Below are 14,516 nucleotides of genomic sequence, written 5' to 3' on the forward strand. Positions count from 1 at the left end.
AAGTAAACTTGCCAAAGTGGACTTGTCTGAACTAGGTTTAGGGGGTATTTTTATATTTCAATTGGCCTTGTATTGGTTGTTGTAAAAAATGTGGTGCTGGCTTGTGCTGTTTATAATGCAATGAAATTAAGTTTTCTGAAACTTTTAATCAATTGGTTCACAAACTGATTCCCTCATTCAAGCCAAAATGGCATGCATAAAATACCTTTTAGAAACCAATTTCAAGTGTTTTATTGAAAGTGTAATCTATTAAATACAATCTATAAATAATATTAAAAAAGAAGTGTGAACATAGCTTGCCAATATGAGACTTCAATGCAAAACTTCCTTTTATATAATTATTTTACAAACATGCCTTTTTTTAAATCACAAAGGTACTTGCCTTGCTCTGTGCGGACCTCAAACCCGGGTCTCCGGCATGGGTGTTAGGCACTCTAACAAGGAGGCTAAAAACTAAAGCTTTTTGTATCACTCGCTAGAGTGCCTCTTAACATCAGGGAAGTTTTACTCACACAGAGACTACCCTACTCCACAGACCCCCCCCCCCATTTCCCTCCCCCCCCCCCCAAAACTCACTCCCATCCAGGTCACGGTAGCTACCAATGCAACCCCTCACCCAGGTCCTACTCTCCTATGCTCTCTGCAGGCCTCGAACCAGCATTGTGGGAGTCTGGCAATTTATTTCTTACCTTGAATTATTCTCCAAAAGAACACTATACATAAAGCTCTCTTTTTAATAATTTGGGCTTAAGTGCGTATGTGGGTTATATTATATCCTGCCAGACTTCTTAGCAGATGTACAGGTCAAAACCCAGGTACCCATTGTCAGGGGTGAGTGATAATCGGTTCTGGTTTGTTCCACTCATTTTTCAGAGCAAACTATGCATCATTACATTTCATTACCTGCACTTTATTATGTACTATTATCAGGGCCAGAAAATGGTAGATGGGTAATAAAATGAAACCAGCTGTACAACCCACTCCCACCCTCGCATCCTACCTGAGAGACCACATCTCTGTTACAAATTAAAACTCTGTTTAGTCTGGGATGGCAGAGAAGCACACTGTTAGAGGATTTCAGCTAAGAACTTGGCACTGTATTTGTGAAATTAAATATAATTTCTATATTCTCCATATGGAAGTTAATGTCAAGGGAACATCAGCTTGTGAGGCTAAAATTGTTGGTACAGTTTGGCAGGAGAATATAATAAACCATATTGTAAGTCAGTGGGTTTACTGTATGTCCACGTTCAGATGGAAATAAGCTAGCTGGGTGAGTTTGTTGTACTCCATGGGGACCAGCCAGGTATGAGTCCTGAAATGGTAAATTGGTCTGATGAGGTGTAATATGAGCTCTCAATCAGCAAGATAATGCTGGAGGGTTTGGCGTGTACTTGTAAATGGCTCACCAACGTGTGCGTACAAAAGTGCTAATTTTTAAAAAAATATTTACACTGTCCTCCCTAGCCAGATTTGACACAGAAGTGAGGTTTATAAATTTAGCAAGGTGCTGCTAAGGGCTCCATACAATAGAAAGAGAAAATGACTGATAAGAAAGGCTATTTTTCTAAGTTTTAAAATATTATTCAAATTTATAGAATTCACAAACACCCTGCTAGCACAGTGGAAATTAAACCCTCCATGTTAATGCTACTTTGCACTTATTTACTGGCTGTCATAATGCATTCCCTTCCATTTCTGCCTTATTAGTCTTTTGATATCTAATGGTTTAATCAAAGGACATTGACTAAGGGCTGGTTTGCTTTTTGGTTATGGACAGGTCTGTGTTTTTCCATAAATGAATGGTCAAGCAGGAGTCCAAGTCGCTATTGATCGTAAAAACACAAATTATAGATTGAGAGGGGTTTGCATTTTGTGGGAAATGTAAAATTCACCTGGGGAAAAACAAACAGGAATTTAGATACATACAGCAGTTAAATGTAAAAGATTTTGCAGGGCAGCCAAACTTAGCTTAAATAAAACAGATGTGACAAATGTAATATTGATTTTTCTCCAGATATTTCTTTATATTTCAAATTAAAATAAAAAAAACCGTTATCACACAGGCATATATATATATATATATATATATATATATATATATATATATATACTCGCCTAAATGATTATAGGAACCCCTGTTGAATTTATCATTAATGCAATTATCTAATCAAGCAATCACATGGCAGTTGCTCCAATGCATTTAAGGGTGTGGTCCTGGTCAAGACAATCTCCTGAACTCCAAACTGAGAGTCAGAATGGGAAAGAAAGGTGATTTAAGCAATTTTGAGTGTGGCATGGTTGTTGGTGCCAGACTGGCCAGTTTCACAATCTGCTCAGTTACTGGGATTTTCACGCACAACAACAGATCTCAACCCAATAGAGCATCTTTGGTATGTGGTGGAACGGGAGCTTCGTGCCGTGGATGTGCATCACACAAATCTCCAACAACTACAAGATGCTATCCTATCAATGTGGGCCAACATTTCTAAAGAATGTTTTCAGCACCTTGTTGAATCAATACCATGTAGAATTAAGGCAGTTCTGAAGGCGAAATGGGGTCAAACACAATATTAGTATGGTGTTCCTAATAATCCTTTAGGTGAGTGTGTATATATACAGTATATGTTGCTATCCTTTAAGTAAATAGCTGAATACAAGGTGCAATGTCAAAGCAATATATATATATATATATATATATATATATATTGGTTTTCTTCAGGTCAACTAAGCTGTGTTTAGTTCTTCTTTTAAAAAAGTCTCAGATGTGAGTAGAAATTGCAGTCAATTTGGCATTATTTTGCATAGTCACTTTGACGCAGAAACACATTCTGATTTTATGTACTAAAGCAAAATGGAAAGTCTCGGCCAACATTTAAATGATCTTGGCAAACGGATTAGAGTAGAAACGCAATAATTATATAATTAGAAAGCTTTTTACCTAGAAGCAAAATGTGTTTCTGGGTCAGAATGACACAAAATATTGAAGCATTTAAATGCATATGCTAATCCATTTTATATATAAAAAAAGTTCCCACTTTTGCTGTTAAATTACTGTATATTTGATACATTTGTGAATTTTTTTGTAAATATAATGACCATTAACTGTTAGTAATAGTTGATATATACTGTATATGATTTATATTATATATTTAATATGATTTGTTAATTATACCATTCTCACTGCTGAAAAAAACTCAATTCTCCGAGAGAGAACAGGTCAAGAGGTGATTCTCTTATTTCAGCAGGAGGTGAGAATGAATGGGCCAGGATCTCTGAGCCCCCAGAGTAGTGACACTGAGGAGGCCTGACAGACTGCTCCTCTGTCAGCAGATGGGCGACATCTATAATTCAGTCTGGAGACTGTTGCATGCTGGTTCATTTCATGTTCTATCACCACAGCTCTCCCACTGTCAGTGTAAGGAAACACAAGGGCCACATCTACCACCTTAGAAGTGACCTCGGAATCTGTATCACACATGCCTACCTGTCAGACATAAAAACTAAATGAGAAACAGTAGATAGCAGTATAGCAGTGTTTTGTGGTAGGCTTAAAAAACATGTGTATATATATATATATATATATATATATATATATATATATATATATATATATATTTTAAAAACAGTAGCAAGCATATTTGTGTAGCTTTATTTGTTCCTGCTAATTATCGTTATCGTACATGTATATTAGTTTAGAAATTACAGTCCAAAATATACGGTAACATGAGTGATCTGAATGTGATGTATGACTATTAGTATTAATCGTCAATTTTTTGGCCACATTTTGGATTTGGGTGCAATTATACTATTAATTAACTATTAACTATGACTTTTTTTGCATCAAAGTCCTAATTACTGCTAATTAATAGTTAGTAAGGTATTTATTAAGTTTAGGTATTGTGTCGAATTAAGGAATGTAGAATATGGTCATGTAGAATAAGGCATTACTATGTGCTATAAATACTAATAAACAGCCATTATCTTAGTAAAATAACTAGCTATTAACCAACAAGTTGAGAATTGGACCCTAAACTAAAGTGTTACCAATTTCTTTTACAGACATTTTTTTTTAATCCCCAAGTAAAACACTGCAGGTGTCATGACGGTCACTGGATCTTTAATGTACAGAGCTGAGTGGTCATTTAAAAAACAGCTCTCTTACAGATTACTGTGTCCATTTAATTTCCATTTGGATGTGACCGAAAGTAATGCAATCTAAGTGAGTTGTTTACTATGCCAAGAGTCTGTCTACCATTTTCTACTGTTTTAACTAATCTGGTTGCAAACATAATTTTTGACTGACAAGGTGTTAAGCTAATGACAGTGAAGAAGAGGAGTTGCCTCTTTCTTGGCTGTATTTCATGAATTAATGCCGGTTCCGTTCTGTTGATGATGAATTCTCAGTGTCGCATTTGGCCAGTGGTCCTGGCACTGTCCTAGATCCGGGCTTGAGGTTGACACGCATTGCATATGCAGACGGTGTGTGAGTGTGTGAAGGTCAAGGGGTGGCGGGAGTGACATCCTGTTTCATTTAATTCAGTTTCTTTGTGTACAGCCCCACTCCGAGGCTCTTTAACAATTCCGTCCACTTTCTAGGAGAAATGTGCATGTGTAGCAAGGGAGAATGAGAGGACAGTGAGCTGTCTTTCAGATTTGTATACTCCTTTAATCCAGAGGCGTTTGCTGACCCACCAAACCCCCACACATTCATACACAGACATGGGCTAATGCAATATTAACAGCCACTTTCTTTGACCGACCCAGAAAGGTCCTTTTCACAGTTCAGTCTTTTCTTCCACTTAATCCTTGTCTTTTATTTATTTCCAGTGAGCCCATGCTATGCAAATGTGTTTGAATGATTTAGATAATACTATGCAAAGTGAAAAATTAAAAATGCCCATATTTGTAAACAAAAACATTATTATTTTTATTTATTAAAATAATTATAAAAAAATCCTGCAGTTTCAATTAATATATGCATATATACTGTCACATTTTCTAGGAATTTCTACAAGTGATTAAATCTAAATCACAATTAGCAACTTTAATGCATTCTTAGGATTAAACTACATATCCCATAATCCCACGTTTTCTTTCAGGTCACATGATTGTAAGCAAGGAGCAGATGGTACAGAGTCATGTGATGTTGTTAGCCGGGGTTGAATCTGAGAGGTTCTCCTGCATCTGATTTGAGTGCTAAGGCTAAGTGCTCTCTCAAGAAAAAAAACAGGGTAATGTATGAGAATTAGCTTTGTTCAGTTTATTCTCTGGTTAAATGATTGCTCTTTTTTGCTGAGATTATGTCAGGTGGAGGTCATTGTTTAAGGATGGAGAGGAGGTAAGAGGAAGGGGGAGGGTAGGCCTGAAAGGATGCTCTGTTGTTACCGTGGCATTCAGAAAGAACAGTGTGTTTTGGGATGATTGCATAAATATGAACATAGTGTCTCAGCTGTTATGTGGGCTGAAGACTGTATTTATGAATTTTTTGTATTAGTCCTGAGTTGTGTTTTCTGGTTTATCATGGCTGGATTTGTTTTTGGAGAGCTGTTGTGTGTGTCTTGTCTTCTTTTGCTGGCCAGTCAAATTTGGTTGAATTTTTTGTTAACTGTTAAGCTGATCATTCTGTTAAATTCCACATAATAACACATTTTCCTTTTGGGTATCTTTTGTTTTGCAGTGTTGATCAAGTGAACTGAGCTTTGTTCACAATGCTTGTTGTGAACTTGCACATGATGATAAAATATGTTTATACTTCATTTTACACAATCACAGGGTTGTGTGTCTTTCAGAATTGAGTTGAGAATGAATTGAGAATTCCTTTTAAATAAAAAAAACTCTATTACTGACTTTGGATCGAATTTGAATTTTAGTGTAAGGAAATTCAAAGTTTTGAAATTAAAAGTTAATTTAACCTAATTAATTTAACCTAACCTAATTCTATCCAGAAAATCAAAGTAAAGACAGGCTTTGAAATTTGGCTTGACATACCTTTAAAAAGCAGAAATGTTTGAAGGTTATAGGTATGTAGGTTTTACCCTGGCAAGTGTTTTTTTTTATTTATTTATTTATTTTTTTAAATCTTGTGTTTTGTCATTCACTCTATTATTGCTCATAATATAATGTTCTCTCTGCTGACACAAATGGGAAACTCATGGTTTCAGATCTGTTAAGAAGGAAGTCATAATTATTATGTTGTCTGCCTCTTTATCACAATAGGTTTTTATTTCTATAATTATTTTAATGCAATTAAACCACAGCCCTTGATTCTATCACATTGTTTATTTATTTCACACTGATAAACAGTTTCATAGCAATTTCCAGCATTTTGGGAGATATATGTTGCTTGCTCATATGATGTTTTTCTACCACAACCTGCCTATCACCAAATTATTTGGGGTGAAAATCATAAAATGTAGTTGCTGCTCACTGACAGTAAACTTCCTAAGGAGAGACAATGTATTTCTAAATGCAAAAAGCTTATGTGTCACTGCGTTGTTGAAAAGGATGAAAAGAACAAAATCAAAATAACAAAAACTTAGTTACTTCTCAAAAAAACACAGATGGCTAATCACTAACATCTAATAATGGACAAAGCCTATAGGGTAACTGAAACTGATGGCTGTACAGTATATACATAGAGAAACACTGGGGCTGTGTTCGAAATTACCCCATACCCTCATTCAATATTCCCTACATAACTCCTATAGTCCACTGAGGCTATGTTTACACGGAAACGATTCTGAAGAGAAAAAAAGTGGCTTTACGTCATCACTTTTTATTCTGCGTTTAGACGAGCGTTTTGTGTGGGAAATCTGCGTGCAAATGGTGACGCAAAAGTGTGTGAAATTCAATGTAGTATGCACTTCAGGCAGCTAGGAGTGCATACTACAACAACACCAAGTCCACGCGCCTGCGTACAACCTTCACTGTCAAGCAAACTTTTGCGTTTTTACCGTTTACACGGGAACGTGGCGGTGGAGCGTTTTTAAGATTTCCACTCTGGAGGGTGATTTCACTTTTTTGCGTTTTTAAGCCTCAAAAACGCCGTCGCCGTGTAAACGAAAGGCACATCCGATAAAATATTTTTACTTTTTCACCCGCGAGCGTTCTCGTGTAACAGGGCCTTAAAGGAGCAAATGAAAACGAGTGAGAAAATTGGACACTGAGTGTGCTGGAAGAGCTGCCGCTTTTGCATAGTTTGTGCTTGCTGTTTAACAATCTTTTGAAACATTGCAAACTGGCGGTTCCAATAGTAAAGAAAGAGATGTATCTTAAAATCTTTCATGGAAACGCCTGTATAAACGTTATTAAACTATTTAACAATCAATCAAAAAGGAATGTATACCTGTATGATATTATGCTTTTCACACATTATATTAGCAGTTTGGAAAATAGATGGATGGATAATTCAGCTCCGGGCACCTTTGGTGATGACCAATAGATGCTAAATGCCAATAGCCAAGCCACTTTTATGGTGCATAAAACACAGGGTTGGCACAAACTAAACTGAAACATACCTGGCTGGCCACCTAAACTGGGGCTTCATAGACCTTCGAAACATCACAAGCTGACTTTGATATAGTGGTCAGAAGCTGAATTCGTACTAATCAGTTCACACATATGAAAAAGTTTGTAAAAACTGAAGTTTTATTGCAGTCAGACAAGGAAATGAAATGGCTGAGTAGGGTTGCAAACTCAGACCTCTTGTTTTCTGTTGCTGTATGTGTTTGTTTACAATTATACGAAATAAGAAATGATGAGAAATGATCTGGTGTCCACATCTAGACCACGGTCTGCTGATTGTTGACCTCTGTACTGACACTTCAGTAAATTTTAGTGTTTAAGCTTTCATATAGTACCTCAAAACCATGCCATGAGAGGTTTGATGAGATTTCAAACCTCCCCCTTTCAGATTGCTCCTACACCCCTTCTGATAAGACTAATTGCAAAATAAGTCAGTTTACCTCGCCATAGATCACATTTGTACAAGTAGGATGGATCACATCGCACAATCTCATTAATTAAAACTGGTCTTTTTGGTTCAAGTGAAAGATAAAACTCTAGAAGAGCAGCGCATTCTGGGAAATGAAATTAATTCGTATACCTGTCACGTTGCTCTCTTTCTCCACTTCACCTTATCAAGTAAACGGCTCTGGTCTTGCTGTCAGGCCAAGACAGTTCACAAAGTCCTACATGGGTTTTAAAGCAAACCTTTAGGCCCCTTTTAGCTGCCAGACATCTCTTTCTGACTTCAATTTTAAGAAACTGATGAAATAGCAAGAACCCATGTTCCCTACACTAGTGTGATTAAAATGCAATTACATCATGGCCCACATCTCAGGACCACTTTCATGATTACACTCGCTTTTGATTAGGTTGAGAAAGCAAGTTGACACAATGGCATCATAATTAAGAAGGCAATTGTCACATCTCGAAAAATGGTGCATCGTTGGACATAATTTCCCTGCCAATCTAAAGATTATGTTGTGCTTGTGACTCGGGTGAGATTGGGTTGTAATTACTTCATTGCAAAAGTAAGTAACTCGAAATCTGCGTAATTGGACTGCATAGCAGCCGGTTGGGAAAGAATCAGGCTGTGATTTAATATATGTACCCCCACAGACAAGAGGTTTCACCCAACAAGATAACAAGCCCTGTGCTTTGGAGATGTGTGAGTAATGAGTGGACAGGGGTTAGATCTAATTAAACTAATAATTATTGTAATAAAAAGTATTTAAAGATAAGGTATGAGACACAGGGGGAACTGGTCTGGTCCATGAGGCCAAGTCATTTTAGCTTTAACATTTTTCACTTATGTAGCCAGACAATTCAAAACCAGTCCGTATCTGGTGTGACCATTTGCCTCACACAGTGCAACACATCTTCTTCGCATAGAGTTGATCAGGTTGTTGATTGTGGCCTGTGAAATGTTGATCCACTCATCTTCAATGGCTGTGCAAAGTTGCTGGATATTGGCAGGACCTGGAACATGCTGTCATATGCTGTATCCAGAGCATCCCAAACATGCTCAATGGGTGACATGTTCAGTGATATGCTGGCCATGCAAGAACTGGGATGTTTTCAGCTTCCAGGAATTGTGTACGGATCCATGCAACATGGGACTGTGAATTATCATGCTGTGCATTATCATACACGGTGTCTGCCATCTGCCCTGTACAGTTAAAATCCGGATTCATCCGTGAAGAAAACACCTCTCTAAAGTGCCAGACGCCGCTGAATGTGAGCATTTGCCCACTCAGGTCGGTTAAGATGATGAACAGCAATCAGGTCGAGACCCCGATGAGGACGACGAGCATGCAGATGAGCTTCCCTGAGACAGTTTATGCAGAAATTCTTTGGTTATGCTAACTGATTATTGCAGTAGCTGTGCGGGTGGCTGGTCTCAGACGATCTTGGAGGTGAAGATGTTGGATGTGGAGGTTCTGGGCTGGTGTTGGTTACACATGGTCTGCGGTTGTGAGGCTGGTTGGATGTACCATAGATATAAAGGCTAGATGGCGGAGTATTTATCGTCATCACCGGCGGCCATCTTGTCACAGACAGGCTTTCTGGTGGGCTCTGTGGTATCTGATGTAAGAAATACTCTTATCTCGTTGAAATCTTGATGGATTTACAAACGGTTTGGTTTCTTACAAACGTTATTAACGTGGCTATAATTCTGGATGATTATTTATTTATACACTTATTATTTACAAGAATGCAGTATCATAACTACATCTCTGCCGTTTATAACAAACCAGACCGTTTGAAAATCGGTATAAAATTGTGCAAGTTACGGTGACTTAAAAAGTACATGCACCATTAAAACAATGTTACCAGAGCGAGCTGCCTGTGACAAGATGGCCGCCAGTTGCTGACGTCGACCTCCATTAGCTAGCATTTATATAGATATCTATGGGATGTATTGCCAAAATTTCTGGAAGATGGCAAGTAGTTTCAGAGTGTATAAGGAGACATTTTTTTAGATAGCACTTTTTATCCTGAATATTTTTTTCAAAGAGTCTCTAAATTGGTGGACCTTTTTCTTTAAGATTCAGTGTATTTCTTACCTGGATTTTGGCTATATATGGCTTAATGAATTAGTTGAATGAAGTTGATGTTTGAAGTTCAAATGGCTTCAGTGGAAGCATATATCATTAGTTCCCAATCATTTAGCTCATGGTAGGTTTATCTTCTAAAGCTTTGTACCAAAAATGTGAAATAAATTTTTTTATGGAAGAAATGAATCAGCTTTTTCCCTCTGCAAAACAATATATTTATTGGATATTTGTTTATTCTAGATACTACAGATTGTTCCATTAGATGAAATGTCATTTCAGATTTAGCTACTGTTCAAAAAAATCACATGAAATGGGATGAAATTTTAAAAAATGAAATTTTTTTTAATTGAAAAAAATGAAAAAGTTTTAAGCTACATCCATATGTGGTTTGAAGTGGTTGAAGCTTCCTACGGTTCTGCCGCTGCTTCAGAAGAAGTAGTTGTCCAGTGCAGGGGCTATGCTTTGTTGTTGTAAAATTTAAATAAGACAACATCTCTATTGCAAACCCCTCCATGTTGCGGCTGTTGTTGTTTTTGCCATAGAAACCAATGCAGATATTCCGGGGGGAAAAAACGAGCCACATGGACACACACATTGGATTTGAGAAGTCGTGATACGCAATGTGGACTTCAATAATTTTAGATCAGATTCCAATCAGATACACAAATAATCGGATTTGGACTGGCAGTTTGAACGTAGCCTTACAAACACAATGCTAGTCGCATTCACCTTGGTCTGTTATGCCTCAGCTCAGATATCCCAGAGATTTGATAGCAGTCGGCTCCATTTTCACCTCATGTGATTAGAGGAACCCATTGATTGTATCATATTAGTTGAGTAATTGATTGTAACTGGTTATTAACCTCTAAGAACTTTATGTCCAGTGTGCCATTGAATGAGGACAGACCTTAATCACTCACAAATGGCAGCCATTAATGAGATTAGTTCCTGGTTCTGCTCTGTAACTTTATTTGTTCCAGGAGGCATTGACAAGGGCATCCAGATGCTGAAGTTTACTTTTCTGTTAATTGATTCCACCCCCCCCCTTCCCTTTCCCCTTCCACTTTCTGTTTAACCACATTCTTTCTCACCTTAATAAATATGCTCTTACTGAATGTAAACTACAATAAATAAGACTTTTTTTAAATACAGTGAGATATCACTTTCACAATCCAGGATTTTGAGCTTGCATGTGAAGCGAGATCAGATATGATCTCAAAAAGACATTTTCTGGCTTTGATTATAGATGAGATTGCAGGAGATCTGAGATCCAATACCTGCACAGCCAGTCTGTTTTATAGATAAGGCTACTGCACACTGTTTCACTGTTTATGTGGTATACATCACTGGTTATTACTTTCATAAAGTGATTCCAGAGGATGACTTTGTTATCTGGTAATGCTTGAAGTATAGCATAATATAACAAGAGCCAAAGCCCAAAATAGTTTCTGCATATTATTGAAATGACACACACTTTGACAGGTTATGGAAAATGGGCAAATAATGTGACTCATCAATGACCTATTTTTACCATCTGTTACATTACTTCACATAGACTCACCAACACATGCATGCTTTAAACAACATATCATTGCATGTAGTAATGAACACCTGCAACACCTTGCACTGCATGTCAAACATTTTTGAGTCATTGTGGATTTTAAATTCATCTGTCAGTGTGGACAACACTAACAAAAAAGTGCCATTGTATTAGATTTTGATGTTAAAGGATTAGTTAAAAAACTTTCAAAAAAAAAAAAAATCCTGATAATTTACTTACCCATGTTGTCCAAGATGTCCATGTCTGTCTTTCTTCAGTGGAAAAAAAACATTCCAAGATTTTTCTTCATATAATGGACTTCAATTTCAACCAACGGTTTTAAGATCCAAATGTCAGCCTCAATGCAGTCTCAATGAAAAAATATGTCATAAAAAAACACTTTTTATCTCTGAGATGCGCCACGCATTACGTCATAACTTTAGAAAGGTCATGCATGACATCGTTAAACATCCAGGATATGCACCTGCAAGGACCATTTTAAACAATATGGCACAAATATATGTGTCAGTTTATTGTTTCCCTTATTTCTCGTCTGGGACCGTATCAAGCCTTTGAAGCTGCAAGTATAATTACAAGTAGCTAACCCTAATGCAAACCCCAACCCTAATCATAACTTTACTTGTAGTTAATTAATATTACTTAGTACTTATTTGAGTACATTGTAACAATGTCAAGTAGGTCATGCCTGAAAGTGATGTTCTTTCAGTAACCAAACTGAGTTAATTCACTGAAGTATTCATCAGACTGATTCAAACTAGTACCTTGTGAGTCTTTTTGTAACGATTAATTAGAGATCCTTGTTTGATATGAGATTTTTTTGTTTATTTTGTCTGACTTATTTTGTGGACAATATGAGAGAAATGTTTAAAAAGTATTGTAACACAATTTTATCTGAGCTAGATTAGATTTTGGATTCATTATATATATATTATTTTGCAACCCTGCATATTACCATGTGATGCCATCACTCAAGTTCGAAGAAAGACAGATGAATTCATTCAACCTTTATATCTACTATGATGACATTGTCAGACCCTGCCAAAGAGACGCCCTGTGTGTCCTTCCTTATCCCATTTGGGCCAGATATGCCATGATGAGTATGTTGGACTGTGGGAAACCCATCACCAGGATGTACTGTGGCTGTAGGGGGAAACATATGTGGTGTGAGGAGAGAACCAGAAGGTTGGAACTTGGAGATCCAGTGTACCATCTGTTTCACTCCCCTTCATGAGCCAGGGAGCCCTCGGAGCTCATAGTGAGATCATCTCTCCCAAAGTCCAACCCTAAAACAGCTTGTAATCCCAAAGGGTTGGTCTTAACCATGTCCAGCAGTGGCATACAGCACTGGCAGCCAAAACAGCCTTAGGTCCCATGCAAATGTCTACATACATCACATGCCATCATTTCGTTAAATGGCAGAATTGCCGCCATTATGCAATAAACCAAAGCTGACTTACTCCAGAAGCTCATTTTAGACCCAAATTGCTTACACAGTGCAGAAATCTTTACGTATGCTAACTTAAGGCCTCAAGGTTTACCTTGACATATGCGTTTCCACAAATAGAAACAAGCTAGGATTACTAACTTTGTTTTATTCTGAGCTGACATTGAGTAAACTTTTTTTTTTTTCTGGACATTTTATTCAGTGAATATTATACTGTAGTAATATTTTACATTTGATTATTAAATTGCTGTACCTGGATATTGTTAGACTTACCTGGAAAACATAAATTACTGTTTATTTAATTTGTATCTTTGTTTAATTGTATTTATGTATGATAGTAATTTGTTTATTATTTTCTATGAAGATTCACTCCCCTACAAAACCCACTCCAATAATTCTAGAATGATTAATTCCTCCCAAATAGAGCTATTTGTCTGGTGAAACTGTGACAATGACTGGTTATTTATGCAAGAGTAGGTGGATTTCCTTTTGAATTTATTTGAATTTATTTGTAAAGCTTTTTACCATACACATTGTTCCAAAGCAACTTTACAGAAAATAGGACAAATAAAAAAAACTATCTTTTGCATAAAAAATAAATGTATGTATAGGCTTTTTACATTACATTGATCAGTGTTATGCACGTGAGTAGGTACATTTAATTAATATAATGGTTCAATTTTATCACATAACTTGCATTTGAAATACACTTTTTGAGGATTGTCAGCCTCTCTTTCCTCCTCTGCCAGTGGTTGTGTGTATCCTGCTGTGTTGGAATATGCCAAATAATCTTGCATTTTTCACCCAGCTCTGCATCATTGTTTGTGCTTCAGGCTAACATTTGTCCAGACACCCAGACTCGCCATTCAAACTCTCTCCCCCCTTTATAGCTCTTTTCCTAGCTCTTTTGATGTGGTGACTTGTCCTCGTACGATGTTGGTACACATGTTGACTTGCTGAGACGGTTTTACATTTCATTCCCACATTCTGAAATTGAATTGAAATGAGTAAGACTGTGTTTAGCCCCTAAGCATCACATCAGTGGACTCCTACCACATCTCCTCTGATTGACCTCACCATGTGTTACTGCCCAAAATAAAGCTGTAAATGTAGCAAAATGTTGTTGTTGTTTCAGTACTTGTTTTTGCAATGCAAAAGTCTTTTTGCAACTCATTTTGAAATTTCGACACATACCACAGGATTACTTTACATGTCATAATTTCTAGTTCTCTTATGAGAGGTTATCTCATACTGCGTAATATCTTACGTTAGAGGTATAAGCTCTGTTCCATGAGATATTGAAGCCAAAAATTGTCCTTAATTTTGAATTATGTAAAACGCATCGTGGCAGCATGAAGACATAGGCAAGACGGCCCGCGTGCCTTTTGGCTGTCCTGCGGCAACTGCAGTATCGAGAGAGGCCCTTGGCACTTCGCGCCCACTAAAC

At 37.1% G+C, this 14,516-nt stretch overlaps 1 protein-coding gene across 5 annotated transcripts in view; it reads left to right on the forward strand.

The window, feature by feature from the left end:
- tsnare1 (T-SNARE Domain Containing 1) overlaps positions 1-14,516 on the forward strand; it is a 195,124-nt gene that overhangs the window by 7,644 nt on the left and 172,964 nt on the right. For 3 of the 5 annotated variants that reach the window (XR_016145770.1, XR_005618517.2, XM_039652561.2), the window contains exon 1: positions 5,103-5,234. The exons of 1 other annotated variant lie outside the window; for it this stretch is intronic. The gene's annotated coding sequence lies outside the window, so the exon portion shown is untranslated. Of the gene's footprint in view, positions 1-5,102; positions 5,235-14,516 lie in introns of those variants that run through there. One more of the 5 variants, XM_089117885.1, reaches the window with a different exon arrangement.

The sequence above is a fragment of the Pimephales promelas genome, chromosome 12 (assembly GCF_988280905.1).
Source record: "Pimephales promelas chromosome 12, fPimPro1.hap1.1, whole genome shotgun sequence".
In the NCBI taxonomy this organism is placed as follows: Eukaryota; Metazoa; Chordata; class Actinopteri; order Cypriniformes; family Leuciscidae; genus Pimephales; species Pimephales promelas.